Source organism: Callospermophilus lateralis, chromosome 1, assembly GCF_048772815.1.
Source record: "Callospermophilus lateralis isolate mCalLat2 chromosome 1, mCalLat2.hap1, whole genome shotgun sequence".
NCBI lineage: Eukaryota > Metazoa > Chordata > Mammalia > Rodentia > Sciuridae > Callospermophilus > Callospermophilus lateralis.
Window position 1 is genome coordinate 82149182 of NC_135305.1, and position 14017 is coordinate 82163198.

At 41.0% G+C, this 14017-nt stretch overlaps 1 pseudogene; it reads left to right on the forward strand.

Annotated features, from left to right (window-relative positions):
• The first annotated feature begins 376 nt into the window (after positions 1–376).
• LOC143397611 (smad nuclear-interacting protein 1 pseudogene) lies at positions 377–5172 on the forward strand (annotated as a pseudogene).
• The last annotated feature ends 8845 nt before the right edge of the window (positions 5173–14017 follow it).

Below are 14017 nucleotides of genomic sequence, written 5' to 3' on the forward strand. Positions count from 1 at the left end.
CTGGACATTCAAGATGCACAAAGTATTCTCATGACTATTCGTTCACTTTTTAACCCAATACACAAGCTTTCCAATGATTCTAGCCATGATCCAGCCACAAATTTGTAAGAGCCAAGGTAGAACCAGCCAGTCGAGCCAGGGAATTCACAGAACTTCTACAAGAGATTGTTTTTAGGCCAATATATTTTGGGGTGGATTCTGATCTATCAATAGATCAGAACACAAGTTGCCCTACTTAGGAAGTAACTCAGTGGTAGGTATGCAGATACATTTTTATTTCAGATGTGACCCTAAGCCTCCCACTTAAGACTCTGCTGTCCAATGCAAGTACTGGCACACCCGAGCTTGGAACATAACTTTTAAAGTTAGGCCTTGAATGACGCCTTCTGAGGAAAACCTCGTGCCTTCTGAGGAAAACCTCGTGCCTTCTGTACTGTCAGTCTACAACGAGACCAATATTTCTGGTCCTTTTCAAACCTGGATCCAAAAGGGGCATGTGCACGCTGAGCTTATCTGCTAATGATTCCAGAAGGCTAGTGTCTCAGTTCCTCTAGGGTGCTTTCCTGGCAGGGAACTGACCAGAACATCAAATGGTTTCCATAAAGTTCCTATGTTTCTGATTAAGAATAGGGATAGAAAGTGATCATTATTTCTATTTCTGCATCTTTAGGAAACTTTATCAATCCATTACTCGTGTCACATTGGCAATTAGGATTTTTAATGTATTGGTGCAAGAGTTCAAAAATACCAGTTTCTGTCTGTTCTAGCATCAGATTCTCAGCCCTGGTTGCACGTCAGTCACCTGAGGAGTATCCCATACTAGTTAAATCAATATCTGAGGCTGGGGTCCCAGCATTAGTACTTCAGGAATTATCTCCAGCTCCAGGTGACCTGCAGATAGCAAAGGTCGAAGTTTACTTAGCCTGATTTAATTGGTCACTTGTGGAGAAGTTTCTCAATAGGCTAGGTTTGGAAATAGCTACACTATCTTAAAAGCCTCAAACATATCAAAGTTATATATAGTCAGAACCATTAACTATAAAATGAAGACATAGCAAGTATTAATCTATTCTGCTGTGGTTTTTACTTGAACGCCACCAATTCTGCTTTTGTATGAATGTAGGTAAAGGCTTCAGTCGACATTCCACAGAATTGTCTCAGATGCCCTCCTTCCAACCTGGTTTAGTTAAATGAGATTGCATAAAAGCAATAACACTCAGTTTTAATACTTATTCAAAAGGCTTCACACTTCTCATAACTTCTTGGTCCATTGGAGTTATTTTGAAAGATGTTCTCTTCTACCCTCATTCATAAGTAAATTTCTTAAGAGGAGCTTGGCTTCCAGCCTGGAAGAACTGATGCAGAAGAGCCCGTCTTGAACTGATTCCTCCAGGTGGGCTGTGGTTAGTTTCTTCTGGCACCCAATAGTTTCACAGCCTTCCTCTATCTTCAGCTTATGAAGCTTAGGATACTCACATGCACCAACCTTCTTTCCAGCATAGCTGACTGATAGAAGGGAAGGAATAGGGCCCTCAGACTTCAAGGGTTTTGCTTTCCCAGTCTCTTGACTAAATTCTGCCCCCCCTTCTTTTTAAGGGGCGGGGGAAAAATCGGATGGTCCTGTGCATGAACTTGAAAAAAGCCTGCCTTATGTAGCCAATCATCTTCCTTGTCTTCTAAATCTTCAAGATGTTATCCTGGGTCTCTCAACATACATATTGTCTCTTGATTTGGAGAGAGCAATGGTGAGAGGTGTTTGCATTCTGAGTGTTCTCAGAAGGTCTCACCCCAGGGAGCCACAGATAGTCTCACTGGTTTTTCTAGGAATATATTTTGTCAGCAGTAAAAATACTGGTCACATTACCTATGTCATGGCTGATGGCTTGTGCGTGGGTGTCTTTGTACATGTTTCTAGCCTGCTGAGGACTGGCTTTCAGTATCTGCTTTCTTCCTCCAAAGCCATTACAGGGTTGGAGCTGCATTGTCTAAGACAGGTTCCAGATTATATGCTGTAGTCCACGGACACTGGCACTGGAAAAGCGGGATACTCTCAGAGCCAATGTATAGGGGGAAAACAGACTTTCACTTCTGAAAGCTGTCCCAGAAGCGAGGATTTTGGACAACAAGATCCTGAGACCAAGGGCTGGACAATGGCGGTATTTGCATATAAAACAGCCTGAAGTTGTTACTCACGGAATATGCGTTCAGTTCCAGAAGAGTTCATTTTTAAGGCTGAGGATAGATCTTCAGGGGTGATGACCTCCATGTGCTTTAAACAAACTTTCCATGGGTCTCCAGGAGCCTGAAGTACCTCTGGCGTTATTGCTTTTGAAACTTTTTCTGTACACTGCCTATCCTGATCTTTTCCTAGTCTTTTCTTTGTATTTGTACTAGGAGTTTTTTAACCCAGTAGGCTTTACAACTGAGCCATATGGTCAGTTCTGAGACAGGGTCTTGCTGGCCTTGATCTTTTGATCCTGTTGCCCCAGCCTCCCAAGTGGCTGGGGTTATAGGTGTGTGCCACCATGCTGGGCTTTTCTTTTATCACTTGAATCAAAGACCTAGAATACCTTTCTACTTTCCTAGGCATGCTTGAGGGAAGAGGGGAATGTTTCAAGGTGTGCTACACAATGAAAACCTCTGAAAGTACCAAGACTGACAATGCAGGCAGCCTCATCTCCCCACTAACAAAGGGCTAGCCACTCACTGAGCTAAAATGACAAATATTCCAAGAGCAATATGTGCTCACAATAAGTCCCACAGCACTCTTGGCAGAGTCTGTGGCATCTATACTGATGAAGCCACTAGATGTAAATCTTACCCAGTAAGGGAGCCAATGAATAACTGTCTGGGGTTTTAGGGCCTCTATCAAAATGTTTACTATTAAGTTTCCACTCATCTTAGGACATCACTGTGCAACTTCAGTTTTTGCACATAGCATCCTTTGATACACTGCTGTTTACTCACTATTGCTTTTGTTTTGAAATGCAAGAGTCACTTTCCCCCCTTGGAACTCAGTTTTCAGTTGCTGGAGAAGTCCCGATTCTTTATTCGGAGTTCCCCTCTGACGTTCAAATCTTAGTACTAATTCAAGAGGGAGTTATGATTCTGTGATGGACTCATGACATTTCTTTTTGGGGGATATTAAAGGTCAGATCTTAATGCCTTTTGTGATATATGCATCTGGCTCAAGATCAGGCAGTTTTGAATGATGGAATTTAAATTGTAATTTAGTGAAGGGACAAGAAATAAGAAATTACAGCTTTGCAGAAGTGCCTGAGCTCTACACCACTCCCTTAGCATGTGTGTGAGGGTTAGAACTGCTATTTAAAGTAAACTTCCAGGGATACCATGCTACTGTTCCAGAAATGAAAGCAAAAGCTTATCTTGCTTATATTCTGGTGACCTGATGTCTATCTTGGGAAACATAAGGATTTGTGCCATGGCATTATCTTATCTGAATTCAGGATTTTCAGAAAACTATACCTCTTGCTTCCCACTTGGTCCAACTGCTTCAAAATTCTTGTCCTTTTTATCAAGAAACTTGATATTCAAATGTTTCTATCCATTATGTATGGATGAAAAACTGAGTCCAAATATATTGGATTAAAGCTCTTGCTTTACAAGAGTAGAACCAGGCCTCTTGCCACTATGGAGGGATGTCTTTGTCATCTCTGACAAACTCTTGTGTTCTCCATCTTTCATTTCTTGCTTGCCCGTCTCCCGGTTCTTCGCCTTTTTTTTCACCGGGTATGCACGAGACCCTAGTCTTGATTCCCTGTCACAAATTTTTTTTCGTTCACCATAGCTTTCAAATAGTATACTAATGACCATTCCATTCAATAATCGACTAAATAATTTGCTATTACCATGCATATGGGTTATCTCCATGTAATAACAGGGCAAAAAAAGCCTTGAGGTGAATAAACCCAGAAGTTTGCCCCCCCCCCCCAAGAGTAGAAATAGCTTTATTGACTTATGCATATTTCTACATTTGAAGTTCATTGTAGTAACAGAAATATCGATGGCTGGTAGTTTTAAAGGCTTAGTAGATGTTGGCCACTATGTGCCAACTGTTTCCTTTATGAAACATAAAGGGCTGGGGGTGTAACTTGGCGGTAGGGCGCCCAGATCTGACTATGAAGTAGTAAGAAGATTGCTTTTGAAACTTAAAACTCCCGCCTCCTGAGCTGGGCCAATTACGGTCCTGCCCAAGAGGGAATCATGTGCTCAGCTTCTCCACTGCGAGGGCTTCTGGGAGAGTGGGCACCCTGAAGCAGGAGTTCGGGGGCCAAATTCGTCCTTGCTCTTCAGGGAGAAGACGTCAACGGAACTCCTCTTACTCAACCAAACTCGCAGAATGAAGGAGGTGAAGAGGGAGCGGGGAAGTGAATCACTGAACAATTAGAACAGGAACACAGCTAGAGCTGGGAACGGTGACAGACACCGGGGTCATTCCTGCCAAAGGAGAAGTTCTGATGAGAAGGCTGGGAGTGGGCAGCCCAAACCTGCAGGCTGAGGAAGAGCCGGGTCTTATAATGCCAGGCACCAGGGCATTGCCAGAAGAATGAAGTCAGTGGCAGTGCTAATGAGGCTCAGGAGGCGATTCCTCCACCTGGTGGCAATAAAGACAAAGAGGTGCCTGCTAAGAAAAAACACAAGCTTCAAACTTTCTGGTGCACTTCCTGGACACCAACACCTTCCCGGGTGTAGTCATTAAATTGTCCCCAGAAGCTCATATCTCTGCCCCCACCTCCACAAAATGATGGATCTCCGCATCCTTAAAAATGATGGTGTTTCAGTCATGTACATCAACAAAGCGCTTACCTTTTGGGTCAACACTGCAGCACTGCAGACATTCCAATTGATCATCCCTCTTGTTCAAAGCAGCATGCAGTCTTAACAATATCAGCTTGTGGAATATACCCAATGCTGATCGCACAATTGTCTGAAGGGTGAAGCCCTACATCACTGACCTTGGCTCAGGCAATGGAACCTTCTTGAACAAGCGCATTGAGCCGCACATACTGTGAACAGAAAGAAAAGGATGTGCTTGAACTTGGATTCAGCAGCAGAGAGTATGTCTTGCTTCATGAGTCATCAGATAACCTATGAACTAGACAGAAAGGAAGAGGAGGATGACAGGAGGAGGAAGTAGTATCTGACAGCTAGCAAACTTAAGAACTGAAACCACTGACATTCTTCCTCCTTGGAAGACTTGCCTCAAAGAGCACTGTGGTGATCTCTGTTGCCTTAAGTCTTGTGTTGCTGACCAGCTTTTCTTACAGTTTAAGAACACTGACTTAGGTTTTGAAACTTTTTTCCTGTGGCACATCAGCCCCATATCTGGCATTTGTTTTCAGAAGAGTCACCAGTTACAACAGTGTTTTAGTAGCATTTTGGCCTTAGTTGCTTTCGGAACTGCTGCCTTGGAAATTCTTATTTGAAGGTGAATCATGGCTTGTTCTCCTTGTAGTTTTTACTTAAGCTTTGTGGACCAGAGTTTGTTTTGGGGCAAACCCCTAAACAGAACCTTAAGCTTTGGTTGTTACCAAAACGACCTCCAAAACTTTGACCTGGTTGAGATCTTGTCATAGAAGTTGATATTTTGCACTTGGCTTTTTTGTGGGTAGGAAAGGAGAGGGATTTACCACATGACCTCTTTAGTGACTTGACTTAAACAGGTGCCATAAAGCATCTGTTCAAGTTCATGACTGTACAGGAAGATCATGGCTACTACCGACGGATGACTTAATATGAGGCTGAAATGCATTGTGGATCTGTTAAGAGAATTACTCTTTTCAGAACGTGTATAAAATTCTCTGATCATCCTGTTTTGCATCTTTATTCAAATGTTATCTTTTGAATAACACTGTTAACGTGGTAGGATTCTTTAGTCTAACATGTATGTCTAAAGGATATTGTGTAACACATTTCATCCTTAAAAAAACTGTTCAAAGGCTGTATCTACATCCGAGGCTGGAAATCGAGACTGTCCAGTTTCCAGATTTTCTACCAGAGGACTATGTAAGTAGGAAAAGTCTCCTTCTTAATTTGTGTACACACAGTACACAGCTCTTTAACATGTGTATGACTTTCATAAGAGTGTTTTGTGATGTAAATGTAATACCACATGATGTGCACAGGCCTCCTGGCATCTGAAAAGGTTCTCATTTATGTATTTTGGGGATTTTAAAAAAAAAACAACTTGTAAACATAGCCCTCCCCCCCAAAAGAGCTTGAACCAATTATTGAATAAGAGTCATACTTATTAAAAGCAGAGATAATGTAATGTAGAAAAAGCAGTAGGGTGAGATTCAAGATGGTGGGCCTGAGGGAGGCAGCATTCCGTGTCTCTCCATGACCTGGAACTTAAGTTGTGATTATACCGCTTCTTTGTGAGCAGTATTCTTGCTCTCACGTGGGAATCATGGCCATCATGCCCATCCGGGACTCGGGCCTCGGCATCAGTAGGTCTCCCAACCACTTGCCTACGCAGGACTACTCGGTACCCTGGTGGGCACCATCAGCATCCAAGCAGAAATTGCCAATGCCACTCCCATGCAGGACAGCTGGAGCTTCCCACTTGCAGGAACTCTGGCCACTCCAGTGGAGCTCCCCTGGTTGCTGCCATCTTGGGACTCTGCGGCAGTGGATAGTCCCCCACGTGCAGTAGCCAGCCCGCCTGCACCTGATAACTTCACATGGGCTTTGAAGTTGGCTAATAGCCACACTGCACAAGCTGGTCTCTGAATTCATCCTCTAACACCATGGCTGGGCTCCCCCCATGTGACCGCCCACTTCTGAAAGCGGGTGCCTCCATCTTGGGCCACCTTCATCACTATCTTCAGTGGGGAGCAACTCCCAGTTCTGGAACTCCAGCTGGCCAGGTACCCAGTTTCTACCTCTCCCTCCCTCTCCCCAGTAGCTGCTAACACAGCATAGTAACACCCTAGTTAACCACCACCCCGAGGTCAGAGATACCGGTTAACAGATGACTCCACCTATTGAATGAGAAGGGAAATGGGGAAAGATCAATTTCCAACCAAAACAATCCTGTTCAAGATTTTTTTCCCCTCTCCCTTTCTGTTCTCCCACCCTCTCATCCCCAATGTATGTGAAACAAAGTAGTTTGCATGAACTAGGATTTTTTTGAGGACTGGGACATCTGAATACATTACAGCTGTGTTGTGTATTTTTCTTTAATCCCATCAATTTCTACTTATTCTCAATGTCTTATGTACTCCACTGTCTTCCTACTTGTCTACCCAAAATTACTTCTCTCCCTTCTGCTACTAGTCTTCCTGTTTAGATTTCCATTTCACACTTCCTAAGATAACTTTATCCTCACCACTTACCTTCTCAGCATATCTTACCCCTGGTTCTTTGTCCACCTCCAGAAACTGTAAACCCTTTTACAAATCTGACTATATTGTAGATAATAATTCACCATTTTTGAATATTGTGTCCAGTGTCTTAATAGCAAACACTTGTTTGTAGGAGTTCCATCCTCATATCAAAGTAGACTTCAAGCCAAAGTTAATCAAAAGGGATTAAAAAGGACATTCCATACTGTTAGGTCGGTGGTGGCGACTTAGTGGTGACTTAGAACAAAGCAGCCCTGCGGGAAAGGAACATCAGATACTGGCGGAAATGCCTGTCAATCAGCCAGATCTCCTGACTAGCGCCTGTTAATCAGCAGGACCCCCTGGCCAACCCTGGAGTTCAGCCAACTCCCCTGACCAACTCCAAGGGGTCAAGGGACCCTAAAAACCTTTTCCTGTCCCAAGCCCTTCCCTTCCTGCTGTAAGCCCCATAAAAGTCCAGTCCGGTCGAGCTTCCACGCGGCTTCTCAGACCCTTCCCCTGTCTCCTCTGTGGGTCTGATCGAGTTCTGCCTGGGAGTGATATCTCAAAGCCTGTTCAGCGGCCCTTTTAAATCTGCCTTCTTTGGTCGCTGCCTGCCTCGCCTGATCTGACACATACTGCTTAAAAGAACCATTCATCAAGACACAAATAATAAACTCAGATGCTCTAAACAGTGGAGCATCTACATTCATCAAACTCCTATGTTGTAGTCTGTGACTCTCAAACTTAATTCTTTAACACCTCTTTCACCACTGGATTGAGTGTCCAAACAGCTGAACAAAGAAAGCATAGAGCTCAATACAATAAATAAGAGTTAACTTAAGAGTTTACTGACGGTCTATCTCATCCTTCAATGATGGATACACATGGATTGTTCTCTAAAATAGACCAAATATTATGCCACAAAGCATCTCTTGGAAAATACAAAAAATTAGATTCCATTATGATCTGATGGAAGGCAGGGAATGAAATTAGAAATCAATGACAAAATTAAGTGTTTCCAGGTGTGGGAATAGATTTTTAAACACTATGCTACTGAATGAACAATGGGCTGCAAAAGACAAGATGAAGAAAAGGACACAGATACAGCATATCAAAATCTTGAAGGCAGTACTAAGAAAGCTCATTGTATGGTGTTCATTACTTAGGTCATTTATTTGTTGACTTTGACTTGACACTAAATCTCAAAGTCCTGGGGTGGGGGGGGGGGAAGGACACCAAAAACAGAAGACGGGAAACTGTTTCAGTTTCATTGATTGCAGTTCTGATCAAACAATTGAGAAACTGACAGAACAAAGTTCTTCAAAAAATTGACAGATCCTTAGCCATGCTAATGAAGAGGGGAGAGAACTCAAATTACTAACATAATGAAAAAGGAAATATCTTCTTTATTTCTGTAGTATCTATTGTGATAACTAGAAACTATCTAAACGAATACTCCAATAAAATAGAAAATATCAAAGGCATTGGCAAACTTCTAGTCATGATTTGTCCAAACTGAATCAGGATGGGTATATGCAAGTTAAACAGATCTATCTCAAGCAATGAAATAGGCTTCTGTTGGTGTCTTTATCAACCAAGAAAAAACTTGGGACCAGATGGATACATAGAAGAGTTCTACAAGATCTTTAAAGAACTAGTACCAATACTCAGATCATTTCATGAAATGGAATGAGTTTGGAAGTGCTTTTTTTTTTTTTTTTTTTTTTTTTGAGGCCAACATTACCTTGATTCCAAAAACAGACAAAGATGCATCACAGAAAGCTTCAGACCAATATCTCTAATGAACGTAGATGGCAAAAATTCTCAATTCTGGCAAATCAAATATAAAATATATTAAATGCACCATGATCCAAATGGGTTTATCCCAGGGATGCAAGGCTGGTTCAACATACGGAAACATAATTAATCAATATGACCATGTGATTCTTTAGGTCTATCAATAGATGCAGAAAAAGCATTTGACAAAATGTGCAAAACACTAAAACTAGAGAACAGTTCTTACAATGTTAATTGTTCCTATCTATGCTAAGCCCCAGGCCAACATTCTAAATGGCAAACAATTAAACATTTCCTCTAAATACTAGAACGAAAATGCAAATTGGTGTAACTACTCTGGAAAGAAGTATGGAGATTTCCTCAAAACTCGGGAATGGAAGCACTATTGGACCCAGCTATCCTGCTTCTCAGTGTATACTCAAAGGACTTAAAAACAGCATACCCCAGGGACACAGCTATAACATCAATGTTTATAGCAGCACAGTTCACAATAGCTAACCTTGGAACAACCCAGATGCCCTTCGTAGATGAATGGATAGGGAAGCTTGTGTGTAAATACACAATGGAACATTACTCAGCAGTAAGAATAAAATCACAGCGTTTGCAGGTAAATGGTTGGAATTGGAGAAAATAATGCTGATTGAAGCAAGTCAATTCCAAAATTACAAATGCCGAATGTTTTCTGACAAGGATACTGACTCATAATGGGGTTGGGAGGGGAAGCATGGGAAGAGTAGACGAACTCTAGATAGGACAAGGGGGTAAAAAAGGTAGTGATCCTCATTCCACCATCTTAAGTACACATATGAAGACACAAATATTGTGAATTCTTTGTATAGAAGCAGAAACATGAAATCAAGCTCTATATATGTAATATGAACTGTAGTGCATTCTGTCATAACAAACTAGAACAAAAAATTTTAAAGGCAGTGGGAATGGATTTTTAAGTCTTCAGACCCAACTAGAACTTAGGAACCCTCAACTTGTGTAAGTTACCCCTTAGTCTCAGTCGTCTTAGGCTGGGAAAATTATTACCTGGCTAGTAAATTGCTTTCAAGTCAATAAAACCATAGTATTTCAAATTGTTCTACATATTTTGAGGCATATTAACTTACTAGTGATGCCTGATATGTGACCTTATAATTCCCACATGGTTTTAAATTTTTCTTGGGCTCATTCTCAATTGGGACTCTTGGGTCAGTGTGTCATGTGTGCTCTGGTTTGTGGGAGGTCCTATTTGCTATAGCTTCAGTGTCCCAGAGGCTTCCCTTGTCCAGTATGAATTCATAGGTGTTGGAGTCTTAAACCAATTAGTCTCCAAGTAAACTGTTTCATAGTGTCTGGCACATAGTAAGGCCTGGGACTCCCTAGACCCGACTTCTTGAATTCTTCCTTGAACTGCCTTTTGTATAAGGGGTGGGGGGAAGGCGGGGGGGGGGTGAGGCAGGGTTTATGTAGGAGTTCAAGTTCTGCACTCGCCTGGATCCAAGGTCCCATCTGATTGTCTCTCCCCCACCCCTTTGGGTATCTAATGATTGTTGTCCCTTGATGTGAGGGCCTATACCTTAGTCTGGAACATATTAGGGACTCTACTGCATTAGCTCACATGCTGAGTTCCTTCGGGGTTTTTGGTGCCTGGAAAATTTCTTCTGGTACTTGAATTTGGCTTACATAGCTTGGCATCTATTTTGTCGTTTTAGCTCAACTTGCAATGTTGGTAGAACTAAATCAAGTATGCATTAGCATTTGACTAACCATTTTTTAAAGTTACCTTTTTTGCTGGCAGAAGTACCTCTTAAACTGTGCATATGAATTCCTTGAGGATCCTAATCGAATTGTTTCCTATAGGGCCGAGAGCTGCAATTCTGCATTTTGAATAAGCTCCCTGTGATGCTGTTGTTCCTGGTAAGTTTGTAACGGTTGGAGACCAGCAATTACCTCTCCTAGGCTGTCAACTTATCAGCTACTGGGATTCATATGGTGAGATTGCCTGATAAAATCTCAGCTGACTTAGTTTCTCTGAGAAAAGGGACTTTATATTGAAAGTAGTTTGAAAGTTGTAAAGAGCTATAAAGAATTTCCTCATTTGGGGGGAAAATCCTTAATTCAAAACGGAGTGAAGTATAATTAAACAAAATTCAGAATTCTCGGTTTTGACAAGTTTCCTTCTGCCCTTTTAGACTTTTTTCCTCAAGTTAACTTTGGGCAAATCAAAATAATTTTGAATTCAACTTATCCTTCTTTTTTTTTTGGTTGTTCAAAACATTACATAGTTCTTGATATATTGTATTTCACTTTGATTCAAGTGGGTTATGAACTTCCATTTTTACCCCGTATACAAATTGCAGAATCACATCAGTTACACTTCCATTGATTTATATATTGCCATACTAGGGTCTGTTGTATTCTGCTGCCTTTCCTATCCTTTACTATCCCCCTCCCCTCCCCTCTTCTCTCTCTACCCCCTCTACTGCAGTTCATATCTCCCCCTTGTATTATTTTTCCCTTTCCCCTCGCTACCTCTTGTATGTAATTTTGTATAACCCTGAGCGTCTCCTTCCATTTCCATGCAATTTCCCTTCTCCCTCCCTTTCCCTCCCACCTCTCATCCCTGTTTAATGTTAGTCTTCTCATGCTCTTCGTCCCTACTGTTCTTAGTTACTCTCCTTATATCAAAGAAGACATTTGGCATTTGTTTTTAAGGGATTGGCTGGCTTCACTTAGCATAATATGCTCTAATGCCATCCATTTCCCTGCAAATTCTATGATTTTGTCATTTTTAATGCAGAGTAATACTCCATTGTGTATAAATGCCACATTTTTTTTATCCATTCATCTATTGAAGGGCATCTAGGTTGGTTCCACAGTCTTGCTATTGTGAATTGTGCTGCTATGAACATCGATGTAGCAGTGTCCCTGTAGCATGCTCTTTTTAGGTCTTTAGGGAATAGACTGAGAAGGGGAATAGCTGGGTCAAATGGTGGTTCCATTCCCAGCTTTCCAAGAAATCTCCATACTGCTTTCCAGATTGGCTGCACCAATTTGCAGTCCCACCAACAATGAACAAGTATACTCTTTTCCCCACATCCTCGCCAGCACTTGTTGTTGTTTGACTTCCTAATGGCTGCCAATCTTACTGGAGTGAGATGGTATCTTAGGGTGGTTTTGATTTGCATTTCTCTGACTGCTAGAGATGGTGAGCATTTTTATCATGTACTTGTTGATTTGTATGTCCTCCTCTGAGAAGTCTGTTCAGGTCCTTGGCCCATTTGTTGACTGGGTTATTTGTTATCTTGTTGTATAATTTTGAGTTCTTTGTATACTCTGGATATTAGGGCTCTATCTGAAGTGTGAGGAGTAAAGATTTGTTCCCAGGATGAGAAAAAAACTTTTTAGTTTGAGTAAGTCCCATTTGTTGATTCTAGTTATTAACTCTTGTGCTATGGGTGTCCTATTGAGGAATTTGGAGCCCGACCCCACAGTATGTAGATCGTAGCCAACTTTTTCTTCTATCAGACGCTATGTCTCTGATTTGATATCAAGTTCCTTGATCCACTTTGAGTTAACTTTTGTGCATGGTGAGAGAAAGGGATTCGGTTTCATTCTGTTGCATATGGATTTCCAGTTTTCCCAGCACCATTTGTTGAAGATGCTATCCTTCCTCCATTGCATGCTTTTAGCCCCTTTATCAAATATAAAATAGTTGTAGTTTTGTGGATTGGTTTCTGTGTCCTCTACTCTGTACCATTGGTCCACCTGCCTGTTTTGGTACCAGTACCATGCTGTTTTTGTTACTATTGCTCTGTAGTATAGTTTGAAGTCTGGTATCGCTATACTGCCTGACTCACACTTCCTGCTTAGCATTGTTTTTGCTATTCTGGGTCTCTTATTTTTCCATATGAATTTCATGATTGCTTTCTCTATTTCTATAAGAAATGCCATTGGGATTTTGATTGGCATTGCATTGAACCTATAGAGAACTTTTGGTAATATCGCCATTTTGATAGTTCTGCCTATCCATGAACAGGGTATATTAATGAAACTGAAAATCAACGATAAAAGAAGGAAGGAAAAATCATGCATCACTTGGAGAATGAACAATAGGTTACTGAATGATCAATGGGTTATAGAAGACGTCAAGGAGGAAATTAAAAAATTCTTAGAGATAAATGAAAACAGACACAACATATCGGAATCTATGGGACACATTGAAAGCAGTTCTAAGAGGAAAATTCATTGCTTGGAGTTCATTTCTTTAAAAAAAGAAAAAACCAACAAATAAATGATCTCGTACTTCATCTCAAAATCCTAGAAAAAGAAGAGCAAAACAACAGCAAAAGAAGTAGAAGGCAAGAAATTATTAAAATCAGAGCTGAAATTAATGAAATCGAAACAAAAGAAACAATTGAAAAGATTGACAAAACTAAAAGTTGGTTCTTTGAAAAAATAAATAAAATCGACAGACCCTTAGCCATGCTAATGAAGAGAGAAATCAAATTACTAGCATTCGGGATGAAAAAGGTAATATCACAACAGACACTTCAGAAATACAGAAGATAATCGGAAACTACTTTGAATCCTTATACTCCAATAAAATAGAAGATAGTGAAGGCATTGATAAATTTCTTAAGTCATATGACCTGCCCAGATTGAGTCAGGAGGATATAGACAACCTAAACAGACCAATATCCATTGAGGAAATAGAAGAAACCATCAAAAGACTACCAACTAAGAAAAGCCCAGGACCGGATGGGTATACAGCAGAGTTTACAAAACCTTTAAAGAGGAACTAATACCAATACTTTTCAAGCTATTTCAGGAAATAGAATGAATTTGGAAGTTCTCCCTCTTTTTCTATGAGGCCAACATCA